At 47.7% G+C, this 19,166-nt stretch overlaps 1 protein-coding gene across 2 annotated transcripts in view; it reads left to right on the top strand.

Annotated features, from left to right (window-relative positions):
* Positions 1-4,985, top strand: part of LOC140904200 (uncharacterized) — a 36,013-nt gene extending 31,028 nt beyond the window's left edge. Inside the window, exons 2-3 of one of the 2 annotated variants that reach the window (XR_012156454.1) lie at positions 620-871; positions 4,317-4,985. The gene's annotated coding sequence lies outside the window, so the exon portion shown is untranslated. Of the gene's footprint in view, positions 1-619; positions 872-4,295 lie in introns of both variants that reach the window. The other variant, XR_012156455.1, reaches the window with a different exon arrangement.
* Positions 4,986-19,166: the final 14,181 nt, after the last annotated feature.

The following is a 19,166-nucleotide window of genomic DNA, read 5'->3' as shown; positions in this document are numbered from 1 at the left end:
AAGCCACAGCATTAAGGGGCAGGCAGATACTGAATGCACCACTCTGAATACCGCTGCAAGTTTCAATATGCGATTGCGCAAGCAGCGTGAACACAGAATAGCGGTTTCCCTTCAGTGCTCTCTGAGCGGCACTGTAACTCTGCCCATGTAGACATAGCCTCAGAGAGGCTGGCTGCCAGGATCCCAGGGCTGATCCCCTCTGGAGAATGAAGCACAATGTTGACAGGCTATGCAGCCTTCGCTAGTCTCCCTGTACCTGAAAAGCTTGCTAGCCTGAAGTGCTGGACTGTCTATGCCATTACCTGGTTCCTAAACCGCAGCTACAGTTCCTACTCCAGGTGACTCCAGAGACAGAGATGGAGAGATCCAACCCTTATAATCTTAGAAATGTTTTGTTCCTTTTTCTATTTTTTGTCTGTTTCTTTTTATGAACTTGGAGACTCCCAGCCCTTCTATTAGATTGGGGTGTAACAGTGTGGCTCAGTGGGTGTGAGTGTGTCAACACCTCTGAAATCTACCACGGGAAGATGCTAAGAATAGTTCCCCAAATCTGAATAACCTTAAAACTCTGCCTATGAAATAGCTGAATGCATGCTCCTCACCCCTCCTGCACCCCCAGCCTCTCTCCCAGCCCGAAGCCTGCACCCAGCATCCAAACTCCCTCCCAGAGCCTGCACCCCCACCCAGTGATGAGCTGCCAGAAGCTGAAGAACCGGTTCCTTCGGTCGCTCCGGGTCTTCTGCGGCACTGAAGGACCCGCCACAGAAGTGCAGCCGAAGGCCTGGAGCAAGTGAAGGACCTGCCGCCAAAGGCTCAGAGCGAGTGAAGGACCTGCTGCCAAAGTGCCGCCAAAGGCTTGGAGTGCTGCCGGGTGAGTAAAAATTCACAGGGGGGCCTCCCCAGCCAAGAGCTCAGGCGGGACAGACAGGGCGGCCCGCGGGCCGGAGCTTGCCCACCCATTTAACAACCGGTTCTAAACCGGCTTCAAAATTTAACAACCGGTTCGCGTGAACTGGTGCGAACAGGCTCCAGCTCACCACTGCCCCCACCCCTTCCCACACACCCAGCACCAAAACTCCCTCCCAGAGCCTCCACCCAAACTCCCTCCCAGAGCCTGTAGTCCTCACTCCCACCCCCTGCTCCGGCCTGGAGTCTGCTCCCAGCACCCAATTTCTGTCCCAGAGACTGGACCCACACCCCCTCCTGTCCAGAAACTCCCTCCCAGAGCCTGCACCTCTCACCCCCTCCTGCACTCCCACCCCCTTCCCCAGGCTCCAGCTCACCACTGCCCCCACCCCTTCACACACCCAGCCCCAAAACTCCTTCCCAGAGCCTACGCCCAAACTCCCTCCTTGAATCTGCACTCCTGCACCCCCACCCCCTGTCCGAGCCCAGAGCCTGCACTGAGCACCCAAACTCTGTCCCAGGGCCTGCACTCCAGACCCCTTCCCCCACCCAAACTCCCAGAGCCCAGCCTCTCACCCCTTCTGCACCCAAACTCCCTCTCAGTGCCTAAACCCCAATCCCCTGCCCCAGCCTAGGGCCTGCACCCTAGACCTCCTCCCCCCACCCAAAGTTCCTCCCAGAGCCTTAGGCAGGTGGGGGTGGAGTTTTTTAGGGGGGCAGGCTGTGGGCATTCTAGGCACCACCAAAATTTCTACAAACCCGCCGCCCTGTTGTCCACTGCACTCCTTGGTTCCCTCCAGCTGCTCCCTCTCTACAGACTTTTTTCTACCCCATCTCACCTTCTCTTCTCTCTCTTTCCCCGCTCCCCTTTGTTTTCTATGGGACCTGGCCCCATAGTTCTATGTTGTGCAATATCTTGTTTAACTTTCCAAATCAGCTGGGGCCTGGAGAATATTTCCAGGTGGTTGTCCCCTACTTAGATTGTAGTGATCTCTGGTGTGTCCTCATGGGGAACCAGTTCCCTAAAAGGAGCCAGGAGCTGGTCCCAGTGCATCCCCCATCTGTTGTGCGGAGAGAAAATTGAGAAAATTGCCTCCAGGCCAAGGCCCAGCTGCAAACCCCTAGCTGAATTACAGGCTGTCCTGGAAGCCCACTGCACAATGCTGTGCCCACAAATTCATATCGCCAGCCACAGGTGTACTTCCATATCATCTAAGTAAGAGACCTGGGGAAGGAAGCAGACAGGGTTAAATCTTGTGGTGCTTATGGCCCAACACATGCATTGGCCTCCCCTCAGGCAGGGGATTTATCGGCCCTTCTGCCAGTTGGTGTTGGCAGCAACAAGGGCTGGGTTCAATGTCTAGGGGAGGAGAGCAGCAGAGACGGAGGAGGAGAGAGAGTCACAAGAGAGGAAGCAGCTGGACGGAAGCAATGCATGCCGAGTGCAAACCGACCAGCTGAGGGTCACACAGAAGTCCTGAAAAGACCATAGCTGCGGGTCCCATGGTGTAATGGTCAGCCCTCTGGATTCTGAATCCAACCATCTGAGTTCAAATGCCAGTGGGACCTCCTGGTGCTGTGTTGGTTTGCTGCAAAGCCTTGGCGCTCAATGTGTTTGACTTCCTTGCTCTAAAATGAGTTTTTTTTCCTCCCTGCTGGGTCACTGATGCCCACTGGAGCTAGGGCTTTGGTCCGGCTAGTTCAACAGGCTGGCTGCAATAGGTTGGGGCCCTAGAATTTAACAGTCTGGCAAGAGATTCCTGCTGGTTGACCTGATGATTGTGTTTCTTGCTGCTTCACCTGATGCCCACAAGTTTGGTCCTTGTACCTGCAGCTGCCACACGCTTCCTCTTGCCCACATGGCACTTAAGGGAAGCAGTCCCAGGGCCAGGCTTAATAGTCAGGGAAAGGCAGGAGGGAGGCAGTCCCAGGCTGGAGGGTAGCACACCTTTCCTCCTCTGGGCCCTAGAGCAGAGGCAGCTCTTGCTGACAGCTCTAAGGGAACACTTCAATGCCACAGAGCAACCAAGGGCAGGGGAAGGGGAGGGCCATGCCCATGCGTGAATTCAGAGAGTAATTGATATCCACTCTCCATACACATTGATAAAATTTGAGCAGATACTATGTTGCTGAATATGATAAATTTGATAGACTATTAAAGAGCACATCTTTATATAAATGATACCTAGGAATTGCTGATATCAATATCAACTGACAATTTCCCTGTATAAGCAGAAATCCATAGAAATATCAATATTTGGCCTTACAGGAACTATGAGGCTTCCCTCCACCACAGAAAAAGGAGAAATGTTGTCATGTTTTACATAAATTTTCGTCTTATAGATAATTTATATGTTTCTCACTGTTCTGAGTTCCATGGGACATGGGGAAGCTCTAGGAAATGGCTCCCCTTGGGATCATGGATTACATGGATCCAAAGGCTGGGGGAAGCCAGGCCCAACCTGCAGTCCAGAATACCAATTCCAAGAAGCTCCCTCCTATAGAGAACTCAATTGAAGGGTGTCATAAATATAAAGGGAAGGGTAAACCCCTTTAAAATCCCTCCTGGCCAGAAAAAAAAAATCCTCTCACCTGTAAAGGGTTAAGAAGCTAAAGGTAACCTCACTGGCACCTGACCAAAATGACCAATGAGGAGACAAGATACTTTCAAAAGCTGGGAGGAGGGAGAGAAACAAGGAGGTCTGTCTATATGCTGGTTTCTTCCGGGGATAGACCAGGAATGGAGACTTAGAACTTTTAGTAAGTAATCTAGCTAGGTATGTGTTAGATTATGATTTCTTTAAATGACTGAGAAGAGAATTGTGCTGAATAGAATAACTATTCCTGTCTGTGTATCTTTTTTGTAACTTAAGGTTTTGCCTAGAGGGGTTCTCTATGCTTTGAATCTAATTACCCTGTAAGGTATCTACCATCCTGATTTTACAGAGATGATTTTTATTTACTTCTATTTCTATTAAAAGTCTTCTTGTAAGAAAACTGGATGCTTTTTTATTGTTCTCAGATCCAAGGGTTTGGGTCTGTGATCACCTATGCAAATTGGTGAGGCTTTTTATCCAACATTTCCCAGGAAAGGGGGACTGCAAGTGTTGGTAGGATTGTTCATTGTTCTTAAGATCCAAGGGTCTGGGTCTGTAGTCACCTAGGCAAATTGGTGAGGCTTTTTACCAAACCTTGTCCAGGAAGTGGGGTGCAAGGTTTTGGGAAGTATTTTGGGGGGGAAAGATGTGTCCAAACAGCTCTTCCCCAGTAACCAGTATTTGTTTGCTGGTGGTAGCGGCCAATCCAAGGACGACGGGTGGAATATTTTGTACCTTGGGGAAGTTTTGACCTAAGCTGGTAAAGATAAGCTTAGGAGGTTTTTCATGCAGGTCCCCACATCTGTACCCTAGAGGCTACGAGGTGCAGCTGGACGCCCTGATCGTCGGAGCCCTGGGCGCTTGGGACCCCTGCAACGAGCGTGTGCTGCGGATCTGCGGGATCGGTAGATGCTACGCACGGATCATGCGGCGCCTCATGGTCTCGGACACCATCCGATGGTCCAGGGACATCTATATGGAGCACATCACCGGCCACCGACAGTACCAGGAGGAGTGAGCCGGTACGACATTGTGCACCCACTGTGGGAAAGAGACTGAGAGGCCTTCCCCATCGGACCGTATGAACTGGAACCGCAAACCCACTGAACATTAAACCCCACCAAATGAAGGTAGACCCATCCCCACCCCTGTATTCACTCACTATACCCAGCATACTGAACATAGCCGTTGTGTGGATAACTTACCCCATATCTCGATGTCTGTACTCTGACCGGTTAAACTTTTCCCCCAGTCGGGGAGATTGCAGATTATTATGTGATCCTTGCTCCACCGGCTCCTAAATCGAATTTTGCACCCCTTGATAATCTGTACCTTATCCCCTGACAACCAGAAACTTCTATGCTTGAACTCTGTACCATTCCTTATTTCAACATTATCTTAATAAAATTATTAAATCTGTTCTTATCAGTTTAATATCTGAATATGATAAATTAGATAGACTATTGAAGAGCACATCTTTATATAAATGATACCTAGGAATTGCTGATATCAATATCAACTGACAATTTCCCTGTATAAGCAGAAATCCATAGAAATATCAATATTTGGCCTTACAGGAACTATGAGGCTTCCTTCCACCACAAAAAAGGAGAAATGTTGTCATGTTTTACATAAATTTTCGTCTTATAAATAACTTACATGTTTCTCACTGTTCTGAGTTCCATGGGACATGGGGAAGCTCTAGGAGATGGCTCCCCTTGGGATCATGGATTACATGGATCCAAAGGCTGGGGGAAGCCAGGCCCAACCTGCAGCCCAGAATACCAATTCCTAGAATCTCCCTCCTATAGAAAACTCAATTGAAGGGTCATGAAGAAACTGGATGTTAGGTAATTTTGGCTGAGTGCTTAATGCGATAGATCAGAAATTCATTGGGGTGTCCCCGCACAGGTGGAAATGCTGCTGACTATGAAACTTCCCGTCTCTTGTGTTTTTAATGCTGTAATATTAGTGGCCAAACATACTAGTCACAAACATCCTCTCTCTCTCACACACACACACACTTTTCAAGCAAATCCTTGCAAGAGGTCAAAAGTGCTCTCTGGATCTCACTGCTCTGCTTGAGAGAATCCAAACACAAGCTGAACTTGTCAGGCATAGGTCAGGGCTGGCAGGGAGTCAGGTGTGGGATGGTTTCAATTACACAGACAGGCACTAGTGAGAAAGTTCCAGAATGTGTGGGAGTGTAAAGCTGGTTGGTCAATGTTACACTCCCCTCCCAGCTGACGTTGTCTGTCTACGAGAGCTGCAAAAGTCATCTCTAATATGGCATATTCTGCTGAACGTGAGAGGTATCTTCATTTATGCTCCATGAGGTTTGATCTCTGTTTTGTGCATTGTGCTTGTGAATGAAAATTGTAGACTACCATATGCAAGAAAACATGCATCAGCACATGGGATTGCCCCATCCACCGACAAAGAAATGCCACTGAGTTGAAGGTAATGACATTCCTCTGTACAAGATAGGGACTGGCTACAGAGCTTGCTTACACACACACCAGATGCATTCAGCATTAGATCTTTTAATGCTCTACCAGGAGATCATTTAAATGAGGTATTTTACACTTGTGGCTGATTAATGGGATGCTAAACTCTAGTAGACTAAAGGGGGTACTGCAGGGCCTCTAGGCTATTTGCCTATCATCCTGCTCTGGCTTCTGTCCAAAACCCCAGCAGAGCAGTGAGACACGCATTTGTAGATTCCCACTCACAGCCCAGTCAGATCGTAGGTTCTATAGCCTGGAGAGTTTGTTTTCTTCATTCAGGGGTCTCTCGTCTCCCTGCGTAGCCAGCAGTAATGTCTGATGTTCCTAACACGCACGCCCCCCTCTCTAGTCAGAGGAGACCTCACTAGAAGTGTGGAGAATAGCTGCCCACCTGGAGCAGGGGCAGTTGTTGTGATATGATCTAGCTGAATGATAAAAGGATTAGAAAACACAACTTGTAGGGATAGACTAAAGGAGCTCAATCTATTTAGCTTAAGACAGAGAAGGTTAAGGGGTGACTTGATCCCAATCTATAAATACCTAATTGGGGAACAAATATTTAATACTGGGCTCCTCAATCTAGCAGAGAAAGGTTTAACATGATCCAATGGCTGGAAGTTGAAGCGAGACCAATTCAGACTGGAGATAAGGTGTAAATTTTTTAACCATGAGAGTAACTAGCCATTGGAACAACTTACCAAGGGTCGTGGTGGATTCTCTATCACTGACCATTCTTGAATTGAGATGGCATGTTTTGCTAAAAGATCTGCTCGAAGAGTTATTCTGGGAATGTTCAATGGCCAGTGTTATACAGGAGGTCAGACTACATTATTATAACTGTCTCTTCTGGTCTTGGAACCTAGGATGCTCTGACGGTGCTGCCCATGGGAGCCAGCTGAGGTCACTCAATCAGGGTGAACTGCAAACAAAACGGGGCAGACAAACCCCAAAGGCTGGTGGATATTCCAACACTTAGATTTACCCAGCCAGCCCAAAACAGCTTCTATAGCACCTCCCTGGTTACTCAGAAGTCCAAATAATGCAGGTCCCTTAAAGTACTCATCCTCCGGCCTCCGTCCAAACACACATGTCAAACATAGGATGATAAATTTTGAAAATCTTATTTCATCATATCAAAGAAAAGGTTCTCCTGACCCCAAAGGACCAAGCCCCAGACCCAGGTCAAATAATAACTTAGATCTTACCCCAAATACACCCTTACAGTCAATTCTTATTAACTAAACTAAAATTTATTAAAAAAGAAAAGAGAGAGTGTTGGTTAAAAGATCAATATACAGACAGACTTGAATTCAATTGTTGAGGTTCAGCTACATAGCAGAGATGAGCTTGTAGTTGCCAAAAATCCTTTTAGAAATAGTCCAGAGGTTACAGTCCAATGTCCATATTCAGGGTGACTCCAGTCAGTGACTGGGGATCTCAATCCTTATGGTTTAAGGTTTCCCCTTCTTGAAACCCAAAGCAGATCTGAGATGAAGAAGGACTGTGTCCCAAGATTTTTATACATTTCTTGCAGCCTTTTGGCCTGAGAAAACAATAGGCTTAACTTTCCTTCTTCCAGACATCCTGGCAATTAGCACAGGGTAATTTATCCATTAAACAGTTCAGATACAGATTATCACAACCTTCAAAGAGACATGTTAACAATAATACTATGTCACTCAAGTGTCTTCCTAAATGTTAATATTCCTTTTTTGATCTTTGAATCAAAGCTATGGCAATAGACAAAACTTGTTTGCTTACATCACAGGACCTGAACAAAGATCTACCCTTCTATCTCTAACAATGCCGGCTGTTTTTCAAAGCTCTATTCATTTACATCTCTTCCTAACCAGTCTCTCATATTGCAGCTGAGATAATAAATGTTCTGAATAAGTATGGAAGCAGATAACACAAAGATAAACTTTGGGGGTCGATACAGACATGGAAGAGAACATTTGCACACCAAAGTAAAGATGGGCTTAAAAAGGGAAGTGATAGGCCTTGGATGTCCTGCTCACATTGTGCACAAGTATACTGAATTACAGGGGATACTCTCCTATTTTTGGATATTTTCACTGTTTGTGTGGAAAGATGGGGGAGGGATAGCTCAGTGGTTTGAGCATTGGCCTGCTAAACCCAGGGTTGTGAGTTCAATCCTTGAGGGGGCCATTTAGGGATCTGGGGCAAAAATTGGGGATTGGTCCTGCTTTGAGCAGGGGTTTGGACTAGATGACCTCCTGAGGTCCCTTCCAACCCTGATATTCTATGATAAATACTGCAAAGTTTTTATGAGTATGTGGGACAAGAATATCGGAATATACTGCAATACATATCTGTTGGAAGATTATTACAACAAAAAGTAATATGGCCTGAAAATTCTTAGCATGCATAGAGGACAACTTTCTGAGTCATAAAGTTGAGGAAACAACCAGGGGGTTATCCATTTTAGATCTGTTTTTGACCAACAGGGGTAAATGAGTTGGGAACGTGAAGGTGGTTGGGAACGTGGGAGGGAAGTGATCATGATCTGATAGAATTCAAGATCCTGTGGAAAGGAGGACATGAGAACAGCAAAACAAGAGCACTGGACTTCTGACAGTTGGATTTCAACCAACTCAGAAAACTAGTAGGCAAAGTCATCTGAAAATTTGATCTGTATGCTCTATTCCTACATCGAGGTAATTAATGAAGATGTTAAACAACATCAGGCCAAGAAGAGGAGGTTCGACTAAATGACTTTTGTGGTCTATCACTCTATGACCACCTCCACTCACATTTTCCTATGTCTTTCTAGAAAACACAGGAGACCTCCATCGGTTATCTAATTAATAGATTGTTATGGGAAAGGCTCCTTTGCAGAGGAGCATTGGAAAAAAGTCAAACCACGAGCCTGGGGCTGCTGTGACGGGCATTGGCAAGGCGGTTGCTTGGACTGCAATTGCTGCAACACACGCGCTTGTGATTTGCTGGGTGTGTCTGCGCACAGAGACCCTGCTAGTGCAATCTCTGTAGGTCTTGCAGGAAATGGAGAGTTCCTCTCCTTTCACCTTCCCTTTAATTGTCATAGATGAAAAATGGAGAAGTTAGAACAAAACTCCCAGAAAGCAGCAATGTGGCTAATCTGGCCAAGGCCCTGTGAGTATATAGGCCTGTTTGTTAGCCTGAGATAGAATTTTGTGTTTCATTTTTGATACTCTTATATCCTTGCTAATATGTGTGAAGAAAGAACAAAGACACTGTAGGTTGCTTCTACCCAGCCGGATCGGTTTGTTAGTATAATGGAAAAGTTAAGGGATAGACCCAAAGTGTTACTAGGTATGGTGGGAGTGTAATATACACTGGAAGGCTGCCTGGCTCCTCTCTCAAGCCAAGGTCAAGCAACCAGTTGGGAGGGGCAAAGAGTGGGATGGGGGAGGCAGAAGACACACTAAAAAAGCCAAAGAAAAGCCTGGCGTTGACCAGTACACAACCTCACTTCTTACCCCTCCCATGGGGTACAAAAGAGGTGGTACCGAGCCCCCAGACTCATGACCAGGAGCGTGCACTGCAGGTATATTTGGGCCTGCTAAGAGGAAGTGGGAAAGGGACACATATAAAGGCTCTGCGGTGTCAGAGCTGTGAACAGAACACTGGGAAACAGACTCTGATGGCATGTGGAGCTATGGATAGTCTTGCTTGAAACTAACCCCAATAAACATCACATTGCCGGCACTTTGGATTTCTGGTGCCTTGATTTCTGCCTAAGGGAGAGGAACCAGGGGAGGGAGTGAAGGGAAAGCCCCCTAAGAGACACCTGCTGAGTAAAGAGGATATTCAGGATCCAGCACCCAGTGGCACCTGGCTGAATGTGTCTCCTCTCTCCACAGCTTGGTTGATCTTTTCAGGAAATGGAGAAGACTGCCTTTGCCTAGCTGTACATTGCTTGCAAAAGAAACAGGTCTTTTTGGTGACAAGTGTTGAAAGGAGGCATCAGACACATGTGGAGACAAGAAAAATGTCCCCATAACTGAATTTGCATCGGTGGATGTTGAAGCCACAACACAGACTGCTAAGCACTATATGACCATGGCTGGTGTCAGAAGAGTCTCTACCAAAAACTTTTCCCACCAGCAGGAGCCTCTCTGTGCACAGAATTACTGGTAGCTTGAGGCCTGCAGGCAGTGGAGAACTCTATTTTGTCTCTTTTGTGGTGAACTCTTTGAGAGTTTGTGGAGAACTCTTTGTCTCTTTTGTGGTGAACATCTACAGTGGCTATTAAAAGGCCTCTAGACAGTGGTCTTTGGGAAGAGCTGGCTGAAGAGCCTTCCTACGAACCAGGAGAGGCTGGCTTGTCCTGCCAGTTCTTCCTTGCTGACCCTACTGTCTCTGTTGGCTCCTTTTTTGTATCTCTTTTCATAAAAAGAAAAGATCTGCCAGCACAATCCTTCTAAGTGCTTGTTCAAGACAGAGAGAGCCTTCCTTGTGGCTAAGTCTTGGTGTAATGGGGCGTGTCTCACCCCTGACGCGCCTCCTCTTGGGCATCCTGGGAATTATATGGGCTGCTCCAGCAAGCCTTCTCCTGATCGGCTCTTCCAATAAGTCCTTTCCTGGTTGCCTGGGTTCTGCTCAGTCTCTCCAAGGCTGCCTTATCCTTGCTCCTTCCTGTGTGGGGCAGCTGCCCCACCACACTTGGAAAGTGGCAAATGATATGTCTGGGGCTGATGGAAAGGTTACCATGACTCAGAGCTGAGCTGAAGTTGCTATGACTGAAACACAGATCACTAACCATTATATGATCACAGGTTTCAGAGTAACAGCCGTGTTAGTCTGTATTCGCAAAAAGAAAAGGAGTACTTGTGGCACCTTAGAGACTAACCAATTTATTTGAGCATAAGCTTTCGTGAGCTACAGCTCACTTCATCGGATGCATACTGTGGAAAATACAGAAGATGTTTTTATACACACAGACCATGAAAAAATGGGTGTTTATCACTACAAAAGGTTTTCTCTCCCCCCATCCCACTTTCCTGCTGGTAATAGCTTATTTAAAGTGATCACTCTCCTTACAATGTGTATGATAATCAAGGTGGGCCATTTCCAGCACAAATCCAGGTTTTCTCCCCCACCCAACCCACTCTCCTGTTGGTAATAGCTTATCTAAAGTGATCTCTGTATTCGCAAAAAGAAAAGGAGGACTTGTGGCACCTTAGAGGCTAACCGATTTATTTGAGCATAAGCTTTCGTGAGCTACAGAATGCATCCGATGAAGTGAGCTGTAGCTCACGAAAGCTTATGCTCAAAGAAATTGGTTAGTCTCTAAGGTGCCAGAAGTCCTCCTGTTCTTTTTATAGACCTTAGTGTAACCTAAATTTTCCCTCTGCTAGCAAGAACGAACTGAATTTTGTAGCTTTCTGGAAAGTGAGATGACAATGCATTTGGGAAATTCAATCACTGTGTATGTGGGTGGATGTTTTGTGCTCACATCTCTGTGCACAAAATCACATACGAAGGCAATGTCCTACACTACAGAATTATGTCAACCTAACCATTATTATATGACGTGTGTGTGTGTGTGCACTTGTGGTTGCTGGAAGATCCAGCTACACGGGGGTTGTTCTGCACTCTGTGGGGTGAGGATTCAGCTGGGAGAAGGGGCAGACTAGGGGAGTTTTTCTTTGATTTACAGGGACTTCGTCAGCAGGAGGCTGTATGTCTCATGCTGTGGATGACAGTGGGCTCTGAGCTGGGGTAGCACCAGCAGGGGGTCAGTGTGGGAGAATGAAATTACAAAACCTTTCCCTGTGCTGGAGGAAAAGCCTCTCATCTATCCCCTAAACTCCCCACCATGAAACTCTCCACCCCTGGCTAAGGCTGCGATTCTGTCACAGAGGCTGGGCAAGTCACAGATTCTGTGACTTTCCTCAACCTCCGTGCATTCTGCAGCTGCACCACCCGGCGCAGCTGACTCCCAGGCTGCCCGATCAGCTAGCCCTGGGGCCAGCAGCTAGAGCACTCTGAAGCTGGAGAGGCTCCAGGGCCAGCCACACCGGCCACTGTTCGGGCAGCCCTGGCAGCTGGACCCTGGGCAGCGCCAGAGCAGCAGCCGATGCAGCTGGCCCTGGGGAGTGCCTGATTAGTCGCCCCTGGGGTGGCCCTGGGAAGCACCTGAGCAGCAGCCAGTGCAGCTGGGTGGTGCAGGGATCTCGGGGGCTGACCCAGGGCCAGCCAGACAGGCCACTGCTCGAGCAGCCTCGGGCACCTGGCCCTGGGGAGAGCTCAAGCAGCAGGAAAACGCTGAGTGTTCAAATTAATGCCAAGCATCCCCATTCAGTGGAACTCCTGAACATACTGGAAATGGATACACATACGTTTCCATTTAAAAAAAGGCTTCTAAAAGGGGTCCTTGGATGTAGACAAAGGACGATTTGAGCTGCAGTCAAACACTCTACCACTGAGCTATACCCCCATGACATTTGCATAAGCAAGTCAGTGATCTTAAGGATTTTGAAGGACAGGCCCTGCTCAGAGAGCTCCTCTTCCACTCCCAGACCACAGTGGTTTAATAATGGGGTTCAATTAAGCTTTATAGATGCATGTAGACACCCCAGTCTGCACCCCCACGGAGACAGCTTCTCCCACTGACATAGCTACCGCCTCTCCGGGGGGTGGATAAACTACACGGAGGGGACAGCTCTCGCCCATCCCCTTAGAGCATCTTCATTAACAAGCCGCAGCAGTGCAGAGGCATTCGTGCGTCTGTGCCACGGCAGCATTTTGAATGTCGACTTGCCTCAGAGGAAGACCAGACTGGCTCCATTTGGCACCTTGGATGGCAAGACACCCACACTGACTGCTGTACGGTTGTGTAAATGTGGCCATGGCTGAACCGCAAGAATTCCTGCCCGTTTCCCTTCTGGCTGGAGCATGATGAGAGTGTAGAATCATAGAAGATCAGGGTTGGAAGGGACCTCAGGAGGCCATCTAGTCCAACCCCCTGCTCAAAGCGTGTTTGTGGTTAATGCCATTGCTGTAGATTGTCCATTCCCTGCCATGAGAATTCAGATGGTCCCTGTCCCCAACATACCCCCAGCACCTCTGTGATTCCAATAGCAGGTTTTCTCTGGGGCACTGAGATTTTTGGGGGAGTTGGTGGCTTCTTTCCTCACCCTGGAGGAAACTCAGCTTTTTATTCCATCCTTGATGATTCATGGAATAACAACAGCAGCATGAACGACTCACTGTCAGGGATGAAGTTGGCCACGTCCCCTCTGGCTGACCATTGCCATTGCAGGAGAGAAGGTTTCAATGGAATTCAATGCCCTGGCACAGACAAGAGAGACAGAAAAATTGTGCTGTTCACAGATCTGTGCAAAGGAAATTGTTCCTCTGTGTGAAAATGAGGAGGGAAAAGAAAAGCCCACACGTTGGCACCTAAGGCATAAGGGAACCCTATAGGATTAGAGTATGATAAGTTCTCAAGCAGCACGTTTCTTACTTTTCCCATCTGCCAATTTTGATGATCATCGATGGAAATATTTTGCCATCGGGTTGTGTGTTTACGGAGAAATTGACATTTGCCAACAAATATGTAATTCTTGGAAGCCAGCAGTTCATGAGTTTAGAAGGACCCATTTGCTCTCACCAGTCCCTGTGCTTGGCCTGTGCTCTCCATGCTGCCCACTTCCCATGTTGCCGGGACCCTTCCCTGATCTCCCCCAAGACCACTTCCCCCTACCCCGAATTCTGGGATGGGGGGAAAAAGCTGAGTTCACTCCAGATTGAGGGGAAAAAAGGACCCTCAGAATCTCAGGGAAAACCCAACCCCTGCTATTGGGATCACAGAGATGCTGAGGATTTGAGTAGGAAAGGGGCTGTCTGAATTGTCAAGGTGGGGAATGAATAACAATCTACAACTAGATCCACCTCATTAACCACCGACACAGGCTAATCATGCTGCAGATAGACAGGAAACGGGGAGGGATCCTTTGCTGTACAGCCATAGAAACAGTGACCCAATTGCACCCGTAGATCCTAGATACACGTGGAGCTTCCCACACCACTTCTGCCACCAGGGTCAGGTGTTGAGCTGCTCAGAGCACCCCCCACCACCATGACCTTCCAGTAGGGGGTGGCAGCACCCCCCCACCCAATGCAGGGGAGAGGAATGAGTGTCTCTCTGCACCCCGAGTTCAGGGCACACACATTGAATCTAGCCCTGCTGCAAAGTGACCCCTATGAACCAGCAACCTCCAGGAGAGCACAATTGGCCTTGAGAGTGGTGAATGGGGATCCCATGAAGCTTATAGGCCACTGGAGGCTCTGGAAACAGAAGGGCTCTGACTGTAACACCTAGCACCCATAGCCTGTCTGGGGTTGTAGCTCCGTGGTAAATCACATGTTTTGCCTGTATAAGGCCTTTGGTTCAGTCTCTGGGTTGTCCATGTTCTCTTTTTGCCCTTTTGCTTTGTTTATGCCCAGCGGGGATGTGGCCCAGGAGTCTCCGTGCACGAGTTTCAATCATGAGCAGTGAGGGACACAAGTGCCAACCACATGGAAGGTCTGGGGATGAGTTTCTGCTCCTAAATCACCTGGGTGCTTTGAAGAGTCCCACCCACTGGGCAGCTTGATGAGGAAGGAGAAGGGAGAATCCTCCAGGACTGAAGGGAAGAGTCCCATCAGCACATACTGAGGGGCAAGGAAATGGAGGGAAAGTCACTGCCGAGGGAGGAGAGAAGTCAGTGATTTACACGAGACAGGGGACACTGTCTCTTTTAGGGGACGGGAGGCGAGGGCAGCTTGTTTGAGATGATGCTGATGATGAATAGAAAAAAATGCTGCGGTCAATGAAAAATGAGAGAGGAGAAGGGCAGCTCCGCAGAGGGCCATGGGAGCGCATACATCCCAGTTCATAAGAATACAACATAAGAACAACCACACTGGGTCAGACCAAAGGTCCACCTAGTCCAGTATCCTGTCTGCCGACAGTGGCCAATGCCAGGTGCCCCAGAGGAATGAACAGAACAGATAATCATCAAGTGATCCATCCCGTCACCCATTTCCAGCTTCTGGCAAACAGAGGCAAGGGACACCATCCCTGCCCATCCTGGCTAATAGCCATTGATGAACCTAACCTCCATGAATGTAGCTAGTTCTTTTAAAAACCTGTTATTTTTCTTGGCCTTCACGACATCCTCTGGCAATGAGTTCCACAGGTTGACTGCGTGTTGTCTGAAGAAATACTTCCTTTGATTTAAGTCTGCTGCCTATTCATTTCATTTGGTGGCCCCTAGTTATTGTGTCATAAGGAGTAAATTACACTTCGTTATCTACTTACTCCACACCAGTCATGATATTATAGACTTCTATCACACCCCCTGTGATAAATAAGTGTGTGTGTGTGTGTGGGGGGGGGGGGGTTATTGCTCCCTTTGATGCACACCCAGCCAACCAGTTTGCTGTAAAATCCCTCCGGTTAGCTGTTCTTTACTCGCTTTACCTGTAAAGGGTTAAGAAGTCCCCCGGTGAAGAAGAAAAAGTGGGCACCTGACCAAAAGAGCCAGTGGGAAGGTAGAACTTTTCAAAATGGGGAAAGAAACCTTCCCTTTGTCTGTTGTTCTCCGGGCTGCAGGGACATGGAGTAGCAATGCTGTAAGCAGGGTTGCTGTGTAAGATTTGAACCAGGTATGACAAATTATTTTCCATACCTAGCAGGACTCATTGGGATAGGGAATGTTTAGGTACACACGATCAGGTTATTTCTTTATTTTGGCTTGTGGATCTCCTCCGTGCAAACCCCAGATGCTTTTGTTTGCTGGTAACCTTTAAGTTGAAACCTCAAGAAGCTATTTTGGATGCTTAATTTTGGACTTAAACCAACCATTTGTCATAACCACAGATGTGTCTGAGCATCATTTTTCACCTTCCTCTGCAGCATGGGGCACTTGCTGGAGGATTCTCTGCTCCTTGAAGTCTTTAAACCACAATTTGAGGACTTCAACAGCTCAGACATAGGTGAGACGTTTATTGCAGGAGTGGGTGGGTGAGATTCTGTGGCCTGCATTGTGCAGGAGGTCAGACGAGATGATCATAATGCTCCCTTCTGACCTTAATATCTATGAGTCTATCTATGAGGAGCAGTTTTAATGCAGGAAGGACCAGATCAACAATTCCATCCTGTCGTGTTCCTCACCAAAAAACTTTCTGAGAAGGAAACCACTGGTCAGTCTCAGAAACAGAATGCTATGCCATTGTGTATGCTCTGGAGAAGCTATGCCCATATGTTTGGGGACGGCGTTTCCACCTGCAGACTGACCATAGAATCATAGAATATCAGGGTTGGAAGGGACCTCAGGAGGTCACCTAGTCCAACTCCCTGCTCAAAGCAGGACCAGTCCCCAATTTTTGCCCCAGATCCCTAAATGGCCCTCTCAAGGATTGAACTCACAACCCTGGGTTTAGCAGGCTAATGCTCAAACCACTGAGCTATCCCGCCCCCTGCCCCCCCAAAAAATTTCGGCCCCCCAAAAGCTTAAATCTAAGAGTCCAATCATGCAGCTACCTATCCGCGTGATGGACATGTCATGTCAGGCGTCTCACTGGGGCCAGTTCTCATTTCACATAAAGCAGGAGTGACTCCACTTAAATCACTGGAGTTGCACTGCCATGAAACTGGTGAGAGGATACCAACAGGACTAACTCATGAGTAAAATTACTTGTGGGTAAGTGGTTGCAAGACTGGGCCCTAATTGGAGAAAGGGGCAGAGGTGGGAGGTTATAGAAACTGTGAACGGCCTCCTCTCCTGTTCTCCTCAGCTATGTTCATGTGGTTTGGTTTTTAGAATCATAGAACCATAGAATCATAGAATATCAGGGTTGGAAGGGACCCCAGAAGGTCATCTAGTCCAACCCCCTGCTCAAAGCAGGACCAATCCCCAACTAAATCATCCCAGCCAGGGCTTTCTCAAGCCTGACCTTAAAAATATCTAAGGAAGGAGATTCCACCACCTCCCTAGGTAACGCATTCCAGTTTTTCACCACCCTCCTAGTGAAAAAGCTTTTCCTAATATCCAAACTAAACCTCCCCAATTGCAACTTGAGACCATTACTCCTTGTTCTGTCATCCACTACCACTGAGAACAGTCTAGATCCATCCTCTCTGGAACCCCCTTTCAGGTAGTTGAAAGCAGCTATCAAATCCCCCCTCATTCTCCTCTTCCGCAGATTAAACAATCCCAGTTCCCTCAGCCTCTCCTCATAACTCATGTGTTCCAGACCCCTAATCATTTTTGTTGCTCTCCGCTGGACTCTTTCCAATTTTTCCACATCCTTCTTGTAGTGTGGGCCCCAAAACTGGACACAGTACTCCAGATGAGGCCTCACCAATGTCAAATAGAGGGGAACAATCACATCCCTCGACCTGCTGACAATGCCCCTACTTATACCTCCCAAAATGCCATTGGCCTTCTTGGCAATAAGGGCACACTGTTGACTCATATCCAGCTTCTCGTCCACTGTCACCCCTAGGTCCTTTTCCGCAGAACTGCTGCCTAGCCATTCGGTCCCTAGTCTGTAGCGGTGCATTGGGTTCTTTCGTCCTAAGTGCAGGACTCTGCACTTGTCCTTGTTGAACCTCATCAGATTTCTTTTGGCCCAATCCTCCAATTTGTCTAGGTCCCTCTGTATCCTATCCCTACCCTCCAGCCTATCTACCTCTCCTCCCAGTTTAGTGTCCACTGCAAATTGCTGAGGGTGCAGTCCACACCATCCTCCAGATCATTTATGAAGATATTGAACAAAACCAGCCCGAGGACTGACCCTTGGGGCACTCCACTTGATACCGCCTGCCAACTAGACATGGAGCCATTGATCACTACCCGTTGAGCCCGACAATCTAGCCAACTTTCTATCCACCATATAGACATCTATTTGCCTTTGTAACCCTTGGCCATTTTTCTGGCCATGCTGTACTGAGGTAGCTTCACACTGTCAAAGAGACTAACTAAAAACTCCTTTGGTGGAGTTTAGCTCTGGAAGACTTTAATTTTGAAATATAACACATTTCAGTCGCAGTGGCATTGCTAGGCGGCGTGAACAGGGGCAGCGGGCAGAGGAAAAGGTGCCCCCCACTTGTACTCACCGGGCGGCAATCAGGGTCCTCGGTGGCACTGAAGGCCCCTGCTGTCGAAATGCCGCCGAGGAGCCGGAGCACGTGAAGCTCCCCGCACTGTCCCCCTGGATACATGCCTGTTCGGGAGCCTCTAACAAAGTAGCTGATGCACTCTCCTGGGAAGATTTCCCGGGATCAGCCAGGTAAAAATGTCCCCGCATTCCAAGTCATTGTAGTCCTTGAAATGTAAAAAGTACTGTTTAGTTCATCATGTAATTATTAGTAAAATTAGAGATGCATGTATCTTATTAACTCTGTTTCGTAAACCTCCAGGAAGAAATCCCAGCTGGTGTGGACCCGACCTGAACCAGGCTGGCCAGCACTGTCTGTGATGGGGCAGAGGGTGTGATAAAAAAAAGGGGGGGAATAGATCCCTTTGATGGACACACAGCCAGCCAATTACCTGAAAAATCCCTCTTGGTAGCTGTTCTCTACTTGCTTGACCTGTAAAGGGTTAAAAAGTCCCACAGGTAAAGGGAAAAAAGGTGGGCACCTGACCTGAAGAGCCAATAGGAAGGCTAGAAGTTTTCAAAATGGGGAAAGAAACTTTCCCTTTGTCTGTTGTTCTCTGGAGAAGGAGACAGAGCAGAAATGCTGTGTAAGGCTTGAACCAGGTATGAAAATTCATCAGATCATACCTAGAATTACTTATTTGGAACCCCCCCCCCAAAAAAAAATATGTAAGTAAATCAGGGATGCTTAGCTAGACGTGATCAGATTTATTTTCTTTATTTTGGCTTGTGGATCTCCTCTGTGCTAACCCCAGATGCATTTGTTTGCTTGTAACTTTTAAGCTGAACCCCCAAGAAAGCTATTTGGGGTGCTAAATTTTTTGTAATTGTTTCTTTTAAGATCTAGCAAAAAGCTTAAGTTCCAGATTCATAGATACTAAGGTCAGAAGGGACCATTATGATCATCTAGTCTGACCTCCTGCACAATGCAGGCCACAGAATCTCACCCACCCGCTTCTGCGGAAAACCTCTCACCTATGTCTGAGCTATTGAAGTCCTC

This window comes from Lepidochelys kempii, chromosome 28 (assembly GCF_965140265.1).
Source record: "Lepidochelys kempii isolate rLepKem1 chromosome 28, rLepKem1.hap2, whole genome shotgun sequence".
Classification (NCBI taxonomy): Eukaryota; Metazoa; Chordata; order Testudines; family Cheloniidae; genus Lepidochelys; species Lepidochelys kempii.
This window is presented reverse-complemented; position numbering and strand designations above follow the sequence as displayed.